The following is a 21,593-nucleotide window of genomic DNA, read 5'->3' on the forward strand; positions in this document are numbered from 1 at the left end:
CTCAATGTAGGTTGGAAATCCACATAGGGTCTCCCAAATGGCCAATATCAGCACTTATTTGGCACCCAAGAAAATTTTACGGGCTTGTGTTGCTTCCCAACGACTTTTACTTATGAATGTTGCTCAGGGGTTCAAAAAGTTGGGGATTCCTGATGTAGGGAAATCAGGTCACAGTAGAGGACATCAGTGGCTTCCTCCCATTGCTCCTCGCTCATGGCTGGTAGCAGCTGATGCCAACGCCTCTCGGCTTTGTTAATGGGTGGAGGGGGCTGATACAATCTAGATATCAGTTTTGGGTGATCAGGGTTATGTAGAATAAGTTCCGGTACATTGTTGACAAAGAGCTATGTACAGTACAACATGTTGTATAAGCAAACCATGTACAGTAACTTAATGTTACCTGTCCCATTAGGGGTATATTTTTACAAACAGGGAGACCCATTAACAACGGGAAATAGTGGAATGTCAGATCAGATAGGAGATCCATTGGCCCGTTCCAATCGAGGCATGGAATTTTGGAGGAGAGGCCACACAAGGAATGATTCCTAGAAGGCCCAGAGAGACGACAAATGGAGCAAAATAGTCAAGGAGTTGATGAAAAAGGAATTTGCAAATATTAAATAAAGTGCAAATAATAAATGTGAGTAAGGCAGTTGTGCAGTATTTTGCGGCTTCAGACTGTAGCAAATTCCTAGCAACAAATAAGGGTTCAAAAAAAGAAAACAAATGAATTATGTATGTGACACGTCCAAACGGATACGCACATGTTAATTTTGAAAAATGCTTTTAAAGTTCATAGTCTATTTTTGACACCGTCTGGGAACAAGGTGTTTTTGGGGAAAATTCTTCTAAATACTTGTTTCTAAATACTTACTCCGTCATGTTATCACCTCTTTGCTTGATCAGGAACAGATAGCAGGCCGGCTTCAGTTCTTATGTAGGTCTGAAATGAATTTCATTAGAGTGTGGCGCTGTAATTACTTTCATCTGTTCCCTTAGCCTTTTTTTTTCTACTTTCCCAATATTATTATCAAATGCTTTTGCTTTCATTTTATTTATCTTAGTATTCTCTTGTGCGTGTGCCTTGTTTTACTGGAAAGGGAAATGCTTGGTGCCTTAAAAATAAAAATAAGGAACAATAATAAACACAGGGTGTAATACATGAGTTATATCAATTCTGTGTTTTAGGGTCAGGGCACACAGGCAGATTCGGGGAGATTAGTCGCCCGGCGACAAAGCTAATTCGCTTGAGGTCTTGCGCTCAGGTTCATTTGCAAATTTAAAGTTGAATGGACGTCTTTATGTTCTATGTTGCAGCAAATACATTACATTTCCACTGTTAATTACAACAGAAGAATGAGCAAGATCTATGCACTCCATTGCACTTCGTCTGGTCTGAACTGGCGAAAGAGGTAACGTTGAGTAATTTGGGGAGTAACGTCCATTCGCCAGAGCGAATTGTCACCTTGCGATAGAGTGCGAATGAGCGCTAGCGTCTGTCTCTTTCGCTAGCGAATTGGCGTCTGCGCCCATTAGTAAATTGCTGATGTCCCTGGGGGCAGTAACGCTGGCGAATTGTCACCAGCGTTTGCTACTTCGCCCTTTAGTAAATCCTCCCCTAAGTCTAATGTTACATTGCATCAACAGTTTCTTCACCTGTGATTTTCCACTGATGGGGAAACAGTTGATTCAATCTCATATTATAAACATTGACCTGTCTGTACACACAGGGGGGGATTTTTGTCTAAAATGCACTACAATCCGAAATCTGTCCCATACATGGTCTGACTTACTGTAAGTGCTACTAATTGATGGGCCCACATGCTGAATGGTTAAATGGAGCCTGTCATTAAAAAACATGTTTTTTTCAATACACATCAGTTAATAGTGCTGCTCCAGCAGAATTCTGCACTGAAATCCATTTCTCAAAAGAGCAAACAGATTTTTTTATATTCAATTTTGAAATCTGACATGGGGCTAGACATATTGTCAATTTCCCAGCTGCCCCAAGTCATGTGACTTGTGCCTGCACTTTAGGAGAGAAATGCTTTCTGGCAGGCTGCTGTTTTTCCTTCTCAATGTAACTGAATGTGCCTCAGTGGGACATGGATTTTACTATTGAGTGTTGTTCTTAGATCTACCAGGCAGCTGTTATCTTGTGTTAGGGAGCTGCTATCTGGTTACCTTACCATTGTTCTTTTGTTTGGCTGCCTGGGGGGAAAGGGAGGGGGTGATATCACTCCAACTTGTAGTACAGCAGTAAAGAGTGATTGAAGCTTATCAGAGCACAAGTCACATGACTGGGGGCAGCTGGGAAATTAACAAAATGTCTAGCCCCATGTCAGATTACAAAATTGAATATAAAAAAATCTGTTTGCTCTTTTGAGAAATGGATTTCAGTGCAGAATTCTGCTGGAGCAGCACTATTAACGGATTCATTCTGGAAAAACCTTTTTTCCCATGACAGTTTCCCTTTAAGTACGAAGTCATTTTGACATGGACAAAGCCCAGACTATTTTAAAAATAATATGCATTATCGACATTATAGAAAAAGTTCAGTTCATCCACATTATTGGAAATCAGGGCTAATGATTGGGTTTTTTAATGTTAAACAATGTTTACTTTTCACATAAAACACAAGTGAAATGTTAACTGTGTCATTTATGGGAGATCTTATACATAGAAATTATAATGCAGATGTGTTTTTTGTCCCTTTGTAATAACCAGTAGCTGCTTTTTTACTGCATTTTCAAAGTAACACAATATAACGGTAGATTTCAAAGTAAAACAATATAACGGTAGATTTCAAAGTAACACAATATAACGGTAGATTTCAAAGTAACACAATATAACGGTAGATTTCAAAGTAAAACAATATAACGGTAGATTTCAAAGTAACACAATATAACGGTAGATTTCAAATTAAAACAATATAACGGTAGATTTCTAAGTAACACAATATAACGGTAGATTTCTAAGTAACACAATATAACAGTAGATTTCAAAGTAACACAATATAACGGTAGATTTCAAAGTAACAATATAACAGTAGATTTCAAAGTAACACAATATAACAGTAGATTTCAAAGTAACACAATATAACGGTAGATTTCAAAGTAACACAATATAACAGTAGATTTCAAAGTAACACAATATAACGGTAGATTTCAAAGTAACACAATATAACAGTAGATTTCAAAGTAACACAATAATAATGTTAGATTTCAAAGTAACACAATATAACGGTAGATTTCAAAGTAACAATATAACAGTAGATTTCAAAGTAACACAATATAACAGTAGATTTCAAAGTAACACAATATAACGGTAGATTTCAAAGTAACAATATAACAGTAGATTTCAAAGTAACACAATATAACAGTAGATTTCAAAGTAACACAATATAACGGTAGATTTCAAAGTAACACAATATAACAGTAGATTTCAAAGTAACACAATATAACGGTAGATTTCAAAGTAACACAATATAACAGTAGATTTCAAAGTAACACAATAATAATGGTAGATTTCAAAGTAACACAATATAACGGTAGATTTCAAAGTAACAATATAACAGTAGATTTCAAAGTAACACAATATAACGGTAGATTTCAAAGAAACACAATATAACGGTAGATTTCAAAGTAACACAATATAACGGTAGATTTCAAAGTAACACAATATAACGGTAGATTTCAAAGTAACACAATATAACGGTAGATTTCAAAGTAACACAATAATAACGGTAGATTTCAAAGTAACACAATATAACGGTAGATTTCAAAGTAACACAATATAACAGTAGATTTCAAAGTAACACAATAATAATGGTAGATTTCAAAGTAACACAATATAACGGTAGATTTCAAAGTAACAATATAACAGTAGATTTCAAAGTAACACAATATAACGGTAGATTTCAAAGTAACACAATATAACGGTAGATTTCAAAGTAACACAGTATAACGGTAGATTTCAAAGTTACACAATATAACGGTAGATTTCAAAGTAACACAATCTAACGGTAGATTTCAAAGTAACACAATATAACGGTAGATTTCAAAGTAACACAATATAACGGTAGATTTCAAAGTAACACAATATAACGGTAGATTTCAAAGTAACACAATATAACAGTAGATGACGTTGAGAATCACCATCAACACAACATTTGTGTGTAAGTGAAAATAGCCAAACTGATCCAGAGGAAGGTGAATTGAATTGATACAATAGTTGATAATTTTCCTCTAAAATACCCCTACCTCTATACCTCTATAAATATGTTAAACTAATTGTAGCAAATGGCAACAGTTCTGATGCTCCTGGATCACTGAGCTGCCAGACTGAAACACCAGAAACACGAACATTCAACTTTAAACTTCAATTTTGGGAAAACAGTAAAAAGTAAAAGATGGAAAGTAATTGAAAAAAGTCTTTGTTCATGGTGAACAATCTTAAAATAACTCAACTGAAAAAAGGTGAACAAACCCTTTAAGGAAACAGTCACCAATATCCAATCACAATGGTTCCATTGAATTATTCACGTTGGTGTTGGTTGTAACTCACACAGGTGTGAAAATGAGATCTGGTTACAATGGTACCAAAATGACCGCATCACCCTTCACCCCTTTGTCAGTTTCAGATAACACCTACCCGAATAAATCAATGGAACTACCATTGACCAATAATCCCCACATATCAGGAGGATTAGCTATGCTCGTAACACAGATTTACGAACGTCAGAAGCGCAATTGGTAATGAACTGTATACACAAACCAGTCATCTATGAGATTTACCCAATAGCTGCTGCTGTATCTCCCTCCTCTCACTTCTTTTATTTCCCATAGCTAATTAGTACGATTTTAGTTTAGCACTCTGAGGGTTAATCATTCCAGATTCAAAAATCCAGCTAAATATATTTTAGCTGGGAGAAGGCCTATGTTAAGTATCTGTAATGGAAAAGAAATGGCAAAGAGCGTCAGGACACTAAAATAGCTCCGTACTCTAGGGGGCCGATTCATCAAGAGTCGAATATCGAGGGTTAATTAACCCTCGATATTCGACTAGGAACTAAAATCGTTCGACTTCGAATATCGAAGTCGAACGATTTAGCGCAAATCCTACGGTCGAAGGATTATTCGTTCGATCAAACGATTAAATCCTTCGAATCGAAGGATTTTAATCCAACGATCGAAGGAATATCCTTCGATCAAAAAAACTCAGGCAAGCCTATGGGGACCTTCCCCATAGGCTAACATTGAGTTCGGTAGCTTTTAGCTGCCGAACTAGGGGGGTCGAAGTTTTTCTTAAAGAGACAGTACTTCGACTATCGAATGGTCGAATAGTCAAACGATTTTTAGTTCGAATCGTTCGATTCGTAGTCGAAGTCGTAGTCGAAGGTCGAAGTAGCCCATTCGATGGTCGAAGTAGCCCAAAAAACACTGAAATTCGAAGTTTTTTAAATTCGAATCCTTCACTCGAGCTTTGTAAATGTGCCCCCAACTGTAAAGCTTTATATATATATATATATTATGACCTTATCCTTCACTGCACCCAGCACTGATTGCACAACAAATTTGTTACACAAACACACACACACATGCTATATAAATATACATTGTATCATTATATAAAATTATATTGGATCCAATATCTGCTGACCCAAAACTGCTCAGTCTGGGGATTATTGACGTCACAATGTTGACCAGTATAACAAAGACACTGAAAAAACAACACATGCATAAACAATCATACAAAAACATTCACATGCATGTACATACACACATACAGTATATATATATATATAGAATTCATTCTTGTGCTTCTGTGTCACATGATGGATAAACACTAGTGTCCCAGTGCCACTGGCAGCCATGCACCCCAAGCCATCACACTGCCTCCCAAATCTTTTATACACAACTGTGCTCTGCTTTGGATCATCAGCTCTTCCACTCCTTCTCCACACTTTTTTCTTGCCATCATTCTGGTAGAGGTTGATCTTGGTTTCATCTGTCCAAAGAATGTTTTTCCCAAACTGTGCTGCTTTTTTAGATGTTTTTTAGCAAAGTCCAATGTAGCCTTTCTATTCTTGATGCTTATGAGTGGCTTGTGTCAGGTTATTGCTGGGATTCGAGCCAGGGACCTTTGGGTTTCTGGCTTGATACCTTAACCATTGGGCCAGGTGAGCAGCCTGTAGGGTTACTCGCTATGTGTACCCAGGTCTCTGCAGTCCCAGCTCAGCTGCAGCCTGAATGGCTTCTCCAGCCCCAGCTCAGCTGCAGCCTGTTTAGCATCTACAGCCCAACCCAGCTGCTGCCTAGTTGCAATCAGCCAATCAGGGCTGACTCTTCCCTATTTAAGGGCAGCACTTAGAACACTCCTTGCCAGAGCATTGCATTGTTTCTCCCTAGTACTGCGGCAGCGCCCCTAACTAGGTAGTTCTAGCTCTTGCCCTTATTCCTACTTGCCTTTGTCTGCCTGTCCTTGTCTTGTCTTGCTTTACCTTATCTTGTACCTTCCCAGCCTTGACCGTGATCTGACCCTGCCTTGCTTGTTCCTGATTTCTGCTTCCTTTTCCACCTTGTATCTTGCCCTGACTTCACCTTGTACTGACCTTGTCTCACCTGTTCCTGATTCTTGCTTTCTGACCCTGCCTTGTACCTTGCCTCCCTCTTGCTATCTTGCTCCAGTCTCCCTCTCTTGCTCCAGTCTCCCTCTCTTGCTCCAGTCTCCCTCTCTTGCTCCAGTCTCCCTCTCTTGCTCCAGTCTCCCTCTCTTGCTATTCTGCTCCAGTCTCCCTTTGCTATCCAGTTTCCCTCTGCACTCTATCCCCAGTTTGATCTGATCTACGCCTGCTCCGTCCTGTCCCATCCAGTCTGTTCCTGTTCTGAGTTGTCGCCCTCTTCTTCCTGATCTTCGCTCTCTCCGTCCTGTTCTGCTCCTGATCCAGACTGACTCTTCGCCCTCATCAACCTGTTCCTGCTTTCCCTTCAAGTGTTCCCTAGGCACATACAGCTCCTGCCTCAAGGACTCACCCTTTCCCTTCAGTCTCTACAGCTCCCCCAACCTAATCCTTGACAGCTTGTACCTTGCAGTGCTCCCTTTGTATTTACTTTCATGCAGTCTTCTCTTTATGGCAGACTTGGCTATGGAGACTCTTCCTCCTGGAGACTGGTGTTCACTTGTTTGGCTGTTGTGAAGGGCTTTCTCTTCACCATGGAAATGATTCTGAGATCATCCACCACTGTTGTCTTCCGTGGACGTCCAGGTCTTTTTGCGTTGCTGCGTTCACCAGTGATTTCTTTCTTTCTCAGGATGTACCAAACTGTAGATTTTGCCACTCCTGATATTGTAGCAATTTCTCAGATGGGTTTTCTTCTGTTTTTGCAGCTTAAGGATGGCTTGTTTCACCTCCATGGAGAGCTTCTTTGACCACATGTTGTCTGTGTTGTCCCTTCAAATCAACTCCAGGGCTTTATCTGCTTCATTGATAATGACATAAAGAAGGAATTGCCCCACCTGCCCATGAAATAGCCTTTGAGTCAATTACTTTTGAGCCCCTGAAATGAAGTGATTGTTTAAGAAAAATAAAAAGCTTTAGTTCCTCACATTTTTATGCAATCTTTTTGTTCAACCCACTGAATTAAAGATGAAAGTCTGCAGTTCAACTGCATCTGAGTTGTTTCATCTAAAATTCATTGTGGTAATGTACAGAACTAGTGATAGGCGAATTTCTCCCATTTCGCTTCAACGAAAAATTTGCGAATTTCCCCAAAAATAGCGAAACGGCAAAAAATCGTGAAATCTGAAAGTTCCCAAAAAAATTGTGAAATTCGAATGTTTTCAAAAAAAATTGTGCAAATCGGACATTTTCACGCAAAAATCGTGAAATTAGAAGGATTCCACTCAAAAATCGGGAAATTTGAATGATTTCACACAAAAATTTTAAGGTTTTTACTGCAAATTGTGGAAATCTGACATTTCACTCAAAAATCTTGAAATTTGAAGGTTTTCACAAAAATCGTGGAAATTGATGCTGGCAAATTTTCACTGGAGATTCGCAAATGTATTCGCTGTCAGCGAAACGCTGAAATTCGCCGCAAATTCGTGCCAGGCCAATTTATTCGCCCATCACTATACAGAACCAAAATTAGAAATAAGTTGTCTCTGTCCAAAGATTTATGGGCCTAACTGTATATGCACACACCCACACGCATAAAATATAAACCGGATTACACTGTACGACTGATAATTAGAACAACACTGAGATTATGAACTTTTTGCCTGTTTCACATCTAGTATACAGTGGGACACACAGACGCACAGACAGACGCACAGATAACTGTACAAGCAGAGACCAATGTATGACTTGAGCAAAGACCTATGTATAGTGGGCTGATATATTGCCCATCTGTGAGGTCTTGAAAGATTCTATAACACCACTATTCACTGTATACATGAAGGATGAATAAAAAAAATAAACAGATAAAGCGAAAAGTGTTCAGAATAAGAAATATTTGCAAAAATGTATTTGTTTTCACAGCTCTTTTTCCCCATGCTTTAAAGGAACAGTTCAGTGTAAAATAAAAACTGGTTAAATCGATGTCTGTGCAAAATAAAAAATGTATCTAGTATAGTTAGTTAGGCAAAAATGTAATGTATAAAGGCTGGAGTGAGTGGATGTGTAACATAATAGCCAGAACACACATTTCTGTTCAGTGAGTTTGCAATTGATCCTCAGCATTCAGCTCAGATTCAAAAGCAACAGATACCCAAGGCCACATCCATCTACAACCCCCAGTCACTCGTTTGCCTGCACTCACTGTCAGAAACCCCGCTCCCATGTGCAGTTGGTTTAGTTGATGTACCTTGTCTAGATACATTACAGCACTTTTTTTTTTAGAAAGGAACACTTGAGTGTCCGTATTATAATGAAAAGTGTCAGGATGATGGATTGGCTTTCCCAGAGTTGGCCAAGTCATGAGTGGGTCCCAGGCAGAGCCCTATCCCAAGCCTCCCTCCTCCTGTGTGTGTGAGTGTTCATATTGGTGCAGGACAGAAGGAGGAGGCAGGAATTCTGTGCTGGCCGACCTCTTCAGGAACTAGGGTCAGCCAGGGAGAAGAGGTGCTTGGTGCCCCTTTAACTTTGTGCCCTAGGCACGTGCCTCTTTTGCCAACCCCTAATTCAGGTCCTGGGCTTCCCCAAACCATAACCAGCGTTCCCTCTAAGATTGACATTTTTGGACTTGTTGTTCTCCAGAATTGCTCATGCTCCCATTTAGCCACCTGGACAGTATTTCACAGTTCCAGCCAGTAAAATACCAGCCAAGGCCGGGCAATATATTTCTATATAATACGTAATTACTTCTCGTTCCTCCCATGATCCCCTCTTCCAGCTCTCCTTTTTCTCCCCTATTTAATTGGCTCTAATTGCCAAGGCCTAGTGGCGCTAATAGGTTGGAGTCCAGCCAAGGAGGAAGCTGTATGTAGAAAGTACATATTGTAGTATCCGAAGGGGTTAAAAGAGTTCATAGTCGTACAGGGTCGGACCAGGCCAGCGGGACACTGGGAAAAAACCTGGTGGGCCCCCCTGCTCTTGTGGGCAACCGGCCTGACGAATACAGTGCGCAGGCTTGCAGGAAAACAAGCACAGCGGGTGAAGTGGCCTGAGACAACAGCCCCGGCTGGCCTTGGGCCCCCCCAGTCTGACCCTGTAGTCCTATCCAGGCAAAAATGTCAGGGCAGTGAAAAGTATATCCAGGAACAAAGGTGGAGGTCAGGAACCAATAAATCAAGCAGAAAGTTAATTTAGGAGCACCCAGAAGCTTTACAAAGAAAGTCCTATATTCTGGCATTGAACACAGGTCTCTAGCATTCTTTTGTTTTGAATTTTCTCACGGTGACATCACAACACAACCATGGGCACCTCCATCTTGGATCCTAAACAGAGTTCTCCTAACACTAATCTGCTCTTTTACATCATGGCTGCGCCCCTTTGTATTCCTCTGCCCCTTTACTTACCGATCATCCCCTCACAGTCCTGCCCCTTCCCTTGTTGGTTATTTTTACAGGACGGGGGCAACTCTTCCCAGACAATCTACTTTTGTCACCTTTGTACCCTCAAAGGTCTGGATCAGGAGAACTTGGTAGGTGATGTGAGTGGGTAAGTTACATGGGGAGGTCCAGATGTTTAGGGGTGGGAAGTGATATCAGTGGACGGCAGTGATTTGTACAAATTTGCATAAAAGAAGTCCTGTCCAGAACTTTATCCGGCAGGCAGATTGGACACATGGCGACCCTATGTCACCCTTAGGCAAACACTTTCATGCAACTCCTTGTTCTATAGTGAGGTGAGACTCGCTTATCTCTGCACCTCTAAATACAGGGAACAAAGGGGCCTCAAATCCTATAATCCATCACTTCACAATGTACATATATACTCGAGTATAAACCGAGTTTTTCAGCCCCCAAAATATGCTGAAAAACTCTACCTCGGCTTATACCCGGGTCAAGCGCAAAAACAGTCGCCGGCGTCTAAGAATAGTCGCCGGCGCCTAAGAATAGTCTCCAAGAATATTCTCCGGCGTCCAAGAATGGTCGCCGGCATCCAAAAACGAGACGCCGGCACCTCCAATGGGAGCAGAAACCCTCAATTTGATTGAAACTTACCAGAAGCTGCTGCATTTCTCACCCTAGGCTTATATTCGAGTCAATAAGCTTTCCCAGTTTTTGGAGGTAAAATTAGGTACCTCGGCTTATACTCGGGACGGCTTATACTCGAGTATATACGGTAACAAGATAAAGAAGGGGTTGCATTACACTGTGAGCCTAAGGGGGTTGGGACAATTGTCTCTGCAAGTACAAATATAGACTATCATGATTTCCTTTCAATCTGTGCAATCAGGAATGTCTGTGTCAAACAAAATGCTTTTAGATATTTCTTTCTTGTCGTCTTACAGAAATCCAAGGAAATGAACTCATGCCACAAAGTAGGCGCCAGTCCATGTAGTTCAGTTAGAGAAGAGACAAAGGTGGAAGCAATTACCAAAAATGGTTTCCCTGGTTCTAGGGGTATAGGGTTGGTACATTCCATTGTCATGGGATAGAGAGGATAGAGCCAAGTAACAAGTAATGCAGCCTATAAAGGAAAACACTTTAACACCTGCAAAAAATACACCCAGCTATATATATATATATATATATATATACACACATCTCTTTTGCATCACTCAACCAATATACAGGTATAGCATCCATTATCTGGAAAACTCAGAATTACAGAAAAAGGCCGTCTACCGTAGACACCATTTTATCTAGATAACTAATATTTTATAAAAATGTTTCATTTTTCTCTGTAATAATAAAACAGTCGCTTGTACTTGATCCCAACTAAGATATAATTAATCCTTATTGGAATTAGAACCAGCCTATTGGGTTTATTTAATGATTTTCTAGTAGACTTAAGGTATGGAGATCCAAATTATGGAAACACCCCTTCTCATGAAACCTCCAGGTCCCGAGCATTCTGGATAACAGATCCCATACCTGTACTTGATCCCAACTAAGATATAATTAATCCTTATTGGAGGCAAAACCAGCCTATTGGGTTTATTTCATGTTTATATGATTTTCTAGTAGACTTAAAGAGGACCCGTCACCCAAAAAAATGATTCAAAATCCTATTTTATCACATTAGTCAAGCAAGATGAACTTTACTTATACTGAAAAATTATTTGAATCTTGTTTCCTTCAGTCTGGGAACTCATAATTATAATAAGCAGGCAGGAGCCATTTTGTGGACACTGTTATTAAGACAAGTCTTGTATCATCTTAGAATCTTGTTTGTGCACCAGAATCAGGGGCCTTATGTCCATCCCCATGTCCTGGCTACACAATTAAATGCTAAAGAGAATGGGGGACCTGATGTCCATCCCCATTTCCTGGTTACACAATTAAATGGTGAAGAGAATGGGGGACCTGATGTCCATCCCCATGTCCTGGCTACACAATTAAATGCTAAAGAGAATGGGGGACCTGATGTCCATCCCCATTTCCTGGTTACACAATTAAATGGTGAAGAGAATGGGGGACCTGATGTCCATCCCCATGTCCTGGTTACACAATTAAATGGTGAAGAGAATGGGGGACCTGATGTCCATCCCCATGTCCTGGTTACACAATTAAATGGTGAAGAGAATGGGGGACCTGATGTCCATCCCCATGTCCTGGTTACACAATTAAATGGTGAAGAGAATGGGGGAATGTGGGGAGAGCAGTGACATGTAGGAAGTGCTGAATGGAAAGTGAAAGTAATTGCCTAAGGCATAGAGGAGGGGCAGACAATATTTGATTGACAGCTGAGATTTTTAAATGAGTTTACAACAGCTATGAATGATTTAATAAAAAAATATTTTTTTTTCTTAATTATTATTATTTTTTTTTGGACGCCCATTAAAATCCGGCGTCGGTATCGTCGCCGGAAAAACTTTGGTACATGGATATGGGCAGTGATGAATTTCCTTGTTTGCCGGATATTAAATTTGCGAATTTGCAGGCACAAGGCCAAGGCAGCCATAAAGCAAAGTGCAGCTGCACAACCTTCAGTCCTATCACTATCCCTGGAGCTGCAATTAGATACCTGCTGACTAGTCCAACGAAGAAACAATCCATGGAAAGAAAAGGTCAGGCACATTTCCTGCATAAAGTTGTCAGTAGTGATGGGTGAATTTGTCCCGTTTTGCTGAAAAATGTGCGAATTTCCCACGAAATTCATGAAACAGCAATTTGGACGCCGGCATTAAAGTCAACGGGCGTCCGAATAATGTTGATGCGCAACGGTATTGAAGTGAGCAACTTTTCCAACACACATTCAAAATCGTTTGCGGCAGTTTCCTGAGGCGAAATGCAGAAAATTTGCGGCTGCTGAATTTTTTTGCCCATCACTAGGGGGAAGATTTATCAAAGGTCGAGGTGAATTTTCGAATTGGAAAAATTCGAATTCCGAGCAATTTTTGTATGCTTTTTTGTATACTTTGCAAAAAATTAGAATATCGAAATTTATCATGTACTGTCTCTTTAAAAATTCGACTGCGACCATTCGCCATCTAAAACCTGCCGAATCACTGTTTTTGCCTATGGGGGACTTAAAATACAAGGTTTTTTGGGGAAAACGTTGAATTAAATTTGATCGAATTCGGGCGAATCGATCAAAAATTGACCTATTCGACCCAAAAAAACTTTGACTTAATTTGGTTGGTCTTTTTGAAAAATCTAAGTTTTTTTGGAAAATACTTTGATTCGAATTAGGTCAAATATGATCCGAATCCAAATCGAACGATCGCAGAAAAAAAACTTTGATTTTTTTTTTAATAAATTTCGGCTGGTCTTTTTTTTTATTTGAATTTCGAGGTGATGGGAGTTTTCTGGATAACAGGTCCCATATCTGTACATGCAAAGGCTTCCCTTTATTTGTTTTTTTTGTTTATTAAAATGAATAAAACTGGGATAGCTACTTCCAAATTATACAAAAAACAAATGCCTCAAGATTGTCTTATTGTATCAACACACGGGCAGATTTATCAAGGGGCCGATTCACTAAGCTCGAGTGAAGGATTCGAATGAAAAATACTTCGAATTTCGAAGTATTTTTTGGGTACTTCGACCATCGAATGGGCTACTTCGACCTTCAACTACGACCTTCGACTTCGATTCGAACGAAAAATCGTTCGACTATTCGACCATTCGATAGTCTAAGTACTTTCCCTTTAAAAAAAACTTCGACCCCCTACTTCGGCAGATAAAACCTACCGAAGTCAATGTTAGCCTATGGGGAAGGTCCCCATAGGCTTGCTAAACTTTTTTTGATCTAAGGATTTTCCTTCGATCGTTGGATTAAAATCCTTCGAATCGTTCGATTCGAAGGATTTAATCGTTCGATCGAATGAAAAATCCTTCGATCGATCGAACGAACGTTTAGCGCTAAATCCTTCGACTTCGATATTCGAAGTCGAAGGATTTCAATTCGAGGGTCGAATTTCGAAGTATTTTTTACTTCGAAATTCGACTCTTAGTGAATCTGCCCCCAAGTGTCTGAATTTTGAGGAAGTAGTGTTCTGGTTATTATGTTACACATCCAGTCACTCCAGCCTTTATACATTACATTTTTGTCTAACTACCGTATATACTCGAGTATAAGCCATCCAGAGTATAAGCCGAGGTACCTAATTTTACCTCCAAAAACTGGGAAAGCTTATTGACTCGAGTATAAGCCTAGGGTGAGAAATGCAGAAGCTTCTGGTAAGTTTCAATCAAAAAATTTAGGGTTTCTGCTCCCATTGGAGGTGCCGGCGTCTTGTTTTTGGATGCCGGCGACCATTCTTGGATGCAGGCGAATATTCTTGGAGACTATTCTTGGACGCCGGCGACTATTCTTAGGTGCCGACGACTATTCTTAGACGCCGGCAACTGTTTTTGCGCTTGACCCGAGTATAAGCTGAGGTAGAGTTTTTCAGCATATTTTGGGGGCTGAAAAACTCAGCTTATACTCGAGTATATACGGTAACTGTATTAGTTACATTTTTTATTCTATCTATTTACCCAGTTTTTATTTTTATTCTGAACAATTCCTTTTGATAAACAGACTTGCCTTCAGCCTCATGTCTTTATATGGTCCTGGGTGAGTTATAATATCCTTATATTGCAAAACAGGGGGTTCATTATTCACTATATATATATATTACAATTAACAAAAAAGGTCACCCTCCTCCCCTAATAATTAATAAGGAACAGCAGAAATAATCATTGAGCAGAATCATTCGTTCTGTTACTCAGGTGCCTTCAAGCTCAATCCTTAGGGGGAAAATAGGAAATGAAAAAGAAAGATGAAATAAGAGATAATCCCACTGATCCCAATACAAACAGCGAAATCTCTGATGTCTCTTCTAATGTCTCTTCTCTCCCAGCTCAGCACAAAGACTTTACACTTTACCCTTAGTAATTGCGCCTCCGACCCTGAGATTCTGCCGCTAACTGCGCCAGTGTCATGTAGTGTGGGGAGAGGGGTACAGAGAGGGTAACAGCTGCGGCCAATGGCGTTACAGGGATGAGGAAGAGATTGAGGCATTTTTGTTAATTACACAATACTCAGATTTATCAAAGGTAGAAGTGAAAATTAAAACTTTAGAGGGGCAGATTTATCAAGGGTCGAATTTCGAAGTAATGCGAGTTTTTTTGAACTCCCATAACTTCGAAATTCGAGTAAAAAAAGACCAACCGAAATTTATTTTAAAAAATTGAAGTTTTTTTTTGCAGGTGAATAGGCCGTTTTCGTTCCAATTGTACGAATCAAAGTAACATCGTGTTCGATCGTATTCGATTCGAAGTATTTTAAAAAAAACTTTTTAAAGTTTTTCAAAGTTCACCAATTGACTCCAAATAGGTTCTAGGAGGTCCCCCATAGGCTGAAACAGCAATTCGGCAGGTTTTTGATGGTGGATAGTCGAATTCGAATTCTTAAAGAGACAGTACATGATAAATTTCAAAAATCAAATTTTTTAATTTTTTTAAATTCAAATTGAATTTGGACTATTCTCTAGTCGAAAGGTTGAGGTGAATTTTGTAATGAAAAGAATTCGAATTTCAAGCTATTTTTTATGTACTTTGACTAGGGAATAGTCCAAATTTGATTAGGATTTGAAAAAAAATTTAAAAATTCTAATATCGAAATGTATCATGTACTGTCTCTTTAAAAATTCGACTTCAACCATTCACCATCTAAAACCTGCTGAATTGCTGTTTTAGCCTATGGGGGACCTCCTAGAACCTATTTGAAGTCAATTGGTGGACTTTGAAAAATCAAAGTTTTTTTTGGGAAAAACTTTGAATCGAATTCGGTCAAATGCGATATTATTTCCATTCGTACGATTCAAATTCGGGCAGAATACGGACCTATTCGACGAAAAAAAAACTTCGACTTCATTTTGGTTGGTCTTTTTGAATTCGAATTTCGAAGTTTTTTCAATTTGAAATTCGACCCTTGATAAATCTGCCCCTTAGTGTAATTCGGAATAGTCCAAATTCGATTCTAATTTTAAAAAACTCCACCATCTAAAACCTGTCGAATTGATGTTTTAGCCTATGGGGGACCTCCTACAACCAACTGGGAGTCATTTGGTGGACTTTTGAAAATTAAAGTTTTTGTTTTGTTTTGTTTTTTAAAAAACTCGAATCGAATTTGATCATATTCAATTCGAATTGAATTCGAATTTGCGGGACGATCCTATTCACCCGAATATTTTTTTTTTCTTAATAAATTTCGATTGGTCGTTTTTTTTTTTTAAATTTCGAGGTTATGGGAGTTGATGGGAGTTTTTAGAAATTTCCCATAGCTGGAATTTCAGCCTTGATAAATGAGCCCGTGAGTCAGAGTCAGGATCGAATCCCTCACTGAACTCCCTGGAGGCAGAACAGGTCGGATTTAGAGCTGCCCGACTCCGGGGTCGCCTCTAGGATTGTTGTACAAATAGAAATCTGAGCCCCGTGTAATTAAGGAGAAGTTGAAGTCCCATTAGCGGAGACTTTGCCGGTCCCATCCTGCGTCATCTCAGCGGCCGCCACTAGAGGGCGCGTGTGAGTCGCGGCTGTAGAGATAAAGAAGAAGTTTACTGGTCTGAAAGTGACGCAAAGATGTCTTAAAGGGACAGCCCAGTGGCAGTAGATTTATCTGCAGATCAGACCATGTGAGGGGGGACTGCTGTACAAAAGCTGAGCAACATGCTGAGACCTTCTCTGTTCCAGCTGAGATACCAACAAGCAGGTGCTGGAGTAGGAGCAGAGCCCTGAGCCCATAGCCTGGAAAACTTTCATTGCTGCTTCTTGCACAGGAGACTCACAGGTACCTGAATCTGCTGAGCTCTCTCTCTCTCTCTCTCTCTCTCTCTCTCTCTCTCTCTGTCTCTGTCTCTCTCTCTCTCTCTCTCTCTCTCTCTCTCACACACTCTCTTTCCCTCTCTCTCTCTTTCTCTCTCTGTCTCTCTCTCTTGCTCTCTCTCTCTCTCACTCTCTCTCTCTTTCTCTTTCTGTCTGCCATTCTCTCTCTCTCTCTCTCTCTCTCTCTCTCTCTCTCTCTCTCTCTCACACACTCTCTCTATGTCTCTCTCTTTCCCTCTCTCTCCCTCTCATTCTCTCTCTCTCTCTCTCTCTCTCTCTCTCTCTCTCTCTCTCCCTCTCTCTCCCTCTCTGTCTGTCTCCCTCTCTCTCTCCCATTCTCTCTGTCTCTGTCTCTCTCTCCCATTCTCTCTCTCTCTCTCTCTCTGGGGGAATCACTGGCCCTTTTATGGCAGATCAGCTACTTTTAACCAAGTTTCCCTCAGAAGTCTGGAAGTAATTCCCAGAGCAGCTCAGATTTAAGGATATTTTATCACTTACTGTAGCTATTGTAATGCTGCAGAATCAATGCATTTTCTATTTTATATATAGACTATTTTCTACTATTTTCTATTGTTATTCCAACTTTGGATCCCTAGATGCATTTAGGGATTGTATTTTGTGACTCAAACTTGAACAACTAGTTGTTTTCAGATAGATTACCAGAAATAACGACTTTTTCCAATGACTTTCAATTTATTAATTTATTCTAATATTCATGTGTAAAATGTCATTTTTTACCTTCTAAAGCAGCTCTGGGGGGGGGGGGGTCGCAGACCCTGTAAACTGTTCTAAATTGATACATTTAGTTGATACATTTCTTATCTTTGTCCCTGCTGAGCAGAATCCCTGAGTTTCATTACAGGCAGCTGTTAGACTTGATACAATTGTTACTGATACTCCAGAGATGCTGCTGAGAAATGGATCAACTAAATGTTGTAAAATTGTAACAGTTCAGAACCTGCACCTGAATTACTGAGCGTCAGACTCAAACACCAGAGACACCAACATTCAACTTTAAACTTAGATTTTGGAAAAACTGTAAAAAATAAATAGTGGAAAGTAATTGAAAAAAGTCTTTATTTCTGGGGAACAATCTAAAAACAACTGAACGACCCGTTTAAGAAATTAGGAAGTAGAAGAATGAAAGGTTTTGTTGGTCCCTATTGTGTCGCCGTATGTACAATAATAACATGGGAAGTGAATGTACAGAGAGAGACAACTCAGTGAGACAGACACAACTATAGAACTTTTCCATGAGTTTTTAGACTGACACAGAGGTGAATCCCCTGACACTTACCTGAGTGGCTGTAACTGAGGATCTGCTAAACTGTCAGTTCCCAGCCCTTCCCCCGCGCCGCTCTCTTGTACATCCCTGCGACTTATACCACTTATATCTTATCACTCAGGAGTCTTTGCTTTTATGGGGGAGAAAGTCTGACAACAGATACACATTCATTCAGCAGCCGCAAAACTGAGAATCTCAGATGGGCCACAGGGCTAGAAATATTCTACATAAAAAAACAAATGTCTGTTCTTGACATGGTGACTTGTATGGGATATAAGGAACGTATGGACTATTACTGGGAATGTGTAAATGAGTAGAATTGTGGTGAGTATGGAGGAAGGATGATATACAAAGAATAATCACTTACATATGTGGGTTGGCAGCTGGATCATTGGGTGTATTTAGTATTTGCTGAATTCTCATATAGTAAGAAGGGTGAGAGGAAGGGGATGATTTAGAGGCTTATCCCAGGCAGTATATCACATTAAAGAATAAAGGTATATAGTGGGGTTTTCTCAAAGATTCCAAAAGCAAAACTGTATTAATAACATAAAGCAATTTATAATGCTTAAATACACAGCAGCTTGTTTATATAAACTATAGTAGTACTTATCTGTTATCTACTGTGTATCCTGTGCTTGAATGGCTGCCCCCATGGCTACACAGCAGCTTGTTTATATGAACTATAGTAGTACTTATCTGTTATCTACTGTGTATCCTGTGCTTGAATGGCTGCCCCCATGGCTACACAGCAGCTTGTTTATATAAACTATAGTAGTACTTATCTGTTATCTACTGTGTATCCTGTGCTTGAATGGCTGCCCCCCATGGCTACACAGCAGCTTGTTTATATAAACTATAGTAGTACTTATCTGTTATCTACTGTGTATCCTGTGCTTGAATGGCTGCCCCCATGGCTACACAGCAGCTTGTTTATATAAACTATAGTAGTACTTATCTGTTATCTACTGTGTATCCTGTGCTTGAATGGCTGCCCCCATGGCTACACAGCAGCTTGTTTATATAAACTATAGTAGTACTTATCTGTTATCTACTGTGTATCCTGTGCTTGAATGGCTGCCCCCATGGCTACACAGCAGCTTGTTTATATAAACTATAGTAGTACTTATCTGTTATCTACTGTGTATCCTGTGCTTGAATGGCTGCCCCATGGCTACACAGCAGCGTGTTTATATAAACTATAGTTGTACTTATCTGTTATCTACTGTGTATCCTGTGCTTGAATAGCTGCCCCCATGGCTACACAGCAGCTTGTTTATATAAACTATAGTAGTACTTATCTGTTATCTACTGTGTATCCTGTGCTTGAATAGCTGCCCCCATGGCTACACAGCAGCTTGTTTATATAAACTATAGTAGTACTTATCTGTTATCTACTGTGTATCCTGTTCTTGAATGGCTGCCCCCATGGCTACACAGCAGCTTGTTTATATAAACTTTAGTAGTACTTATCTGTTATCTACTGTGTATCCTGTGCTTGAATGGCTGCCCCCATGGCTACACAGCAATTTGTTTATATAAACTATAGTAGTACTTATCTGTTATCTACTGTGTAACCTGTGCTTGAATGGCTGCCCCCATGGCTACACAGCAGCTTGTTTATATAAACTATAGTAGTACTTATCTGTTCTCTACTGTGTATCCTGTGCTTGAATGGTTGCCCCCATGGCTACACAGCAGCCTGTTTATATAAACTATAGTAGTACTTATCTGTTATCTACTGTGTATCCTGTGCTTGAATGGCTGCCCCCATGGCTACACAGCTGCTTGTTTACACAAACTATAGTAGTGTTTCTAAAGCAAACACACCAGTGCAGGACAACATTACATGATATTTTCATTACTTGTTACGGTCATTTCTAGCTATTGTGTGGAGAATGGCAACATTTAGGGGCAGATTTATCAAAGGTCAAAGTGAAAATTCGAATTAAATAAAATTTACATTTTGAGCTATTTTTTGTGTACTTTGACTAGGGAATAGTCCAAATTCGATTCGAATTCGAATATCGAAATTTATCATGCACTGTCTCTATAAAACTTCGCCATTTAAAACCTGCCGAATTGCTGTTTTAGCCTATGGGGGACCTCCTAGAACCTATTTGGAGTCAATTGGATTTTTTGATACATTTCGATTGGTCTTTTTTCATTTGAATTTCGATGTTATCGGAGTTCAAAAAAACTCCCATTACTTCAAAATTCGACCCTTGATAAATCTGCCCCTAAGAGCAGCTTTAGAAACCTCTGCCTGGCGATGCTGTAAGGGCATAGACTCATAGATGATAGATTGTAAGCTTTTATAGCAGGGACCTCATGTCTTAGTAATGGATCTGTTATCTAGAAACCCATTATCCAGAAAGCTCCAAAAGATGGGATGGCCATCTCCCATAGACTTCATTTTAATCAAATACAGGGATGGAATCCGTTATCCAGAAACCCGTTATCCAGAAAGATCTGAAATACGGTAAAGGCCGTCTCCTGTAAAACAGTAACTTGTACTTGATCCCAACTAAGATATAATTAATCCTTATTGGAAGCAGAACCAGCCTATTGGGTTTATTTCATGTTTATATGATTTTATAGTAGACTGAAGGCTTGAAGATCCAAGTTATAGAAAGATCCATTATCCGGAAAGCCCCAGTTTCCGAGCATTCTGGATAACAGGTCCCATACCTGTAATTACCTTGTATTTGATTCAAACTAAGATATAATTAATCCTTATTGGAGGCTATTGGGTTTAGGTAATGTTTCAATGATTTTTTTTAGCAGACTTAAGGTATGAAGATCCAAATTATGGAAAGACCTCTTATCCGGTAAACTTCAGGTCCCGAGCATTCTGGATAACAGGTCCTGTACCTTTACTTTGTTCCATTGATTTGTTTCTGCTTGTCGAGCTGTTTAAATTCTCCCATAATGCAGTGTAGAGCCCTGAAGAATATATTGGTGCTTGATTAATTAATTGAAATAATAATAATAATAATAATGTCTCTTGCAGGCAATGGCCCAGGTAACAGAAAGATAATATCAGGGACATTAACCTGCAGGAAATTTGACTTCTTCTCTGCACACACTCAATGCGATTGTCATCAGGAGAATATGATACTTGATACCAATGTTATTAATAGGGAAAGAAGATGGCAGAGATGGATAAGTCAGTGTTTATTTCCGGCAAGTACAGGTATAGGATCCCTTATCCGGAAACCCGATATCCAGAAAGCTCCGAATTACGGAATGGCCGTCTCCCATAGACTCTATTTTATCCAAATAATCCAAATTTTTAAAAATGATTTCCTTTTTCTGTGTAATAATAAAAAAGTTGCTTGTACTTGATCCCAACTAAGATATAATTAATCCTTATTGGAGG

The 21,593-nt window shown here is 39.5% G+C and overlaps 1 protein-coding gene across 1 annotated transcript in view; it reads left to right on the forward strand.

Moving 5' to 3' along the window:
- Positions 1–16,771: 16,771 nt before the first annotated feature.
- The window catches only part of slc6a4.S (solute carrier family 6 (neurotransmitter transporter), member 4 S homeolog), a 74,200-nt gene continuing 69,378 nt past the window's right edge, over positions 16,772–21,593 (forward strand). Inside the window, exon 1 of the mRNA XM_018248794.2 lies at positions 16,772–16,891. The gene's annotated coding sequence lies outside the window, so the exon portion shown is untranslated. The remainder of the gene's footprint in view (positions 16,892–21,593) is intronic.

This window comes from Xenopus laevis, chromosome 2S (genome assembly GCF_017654675.1).
Source record: "Xenopus laevis strain J_2021 chromosome 2S, Xenopus_laevis_v10.1, whole genome shotgun sequence".
NCBI lineage: Eukaryota > Metazoa > Chordata > Amphibia > Anura > Pipidae > Xenopus > Xenopus laevis.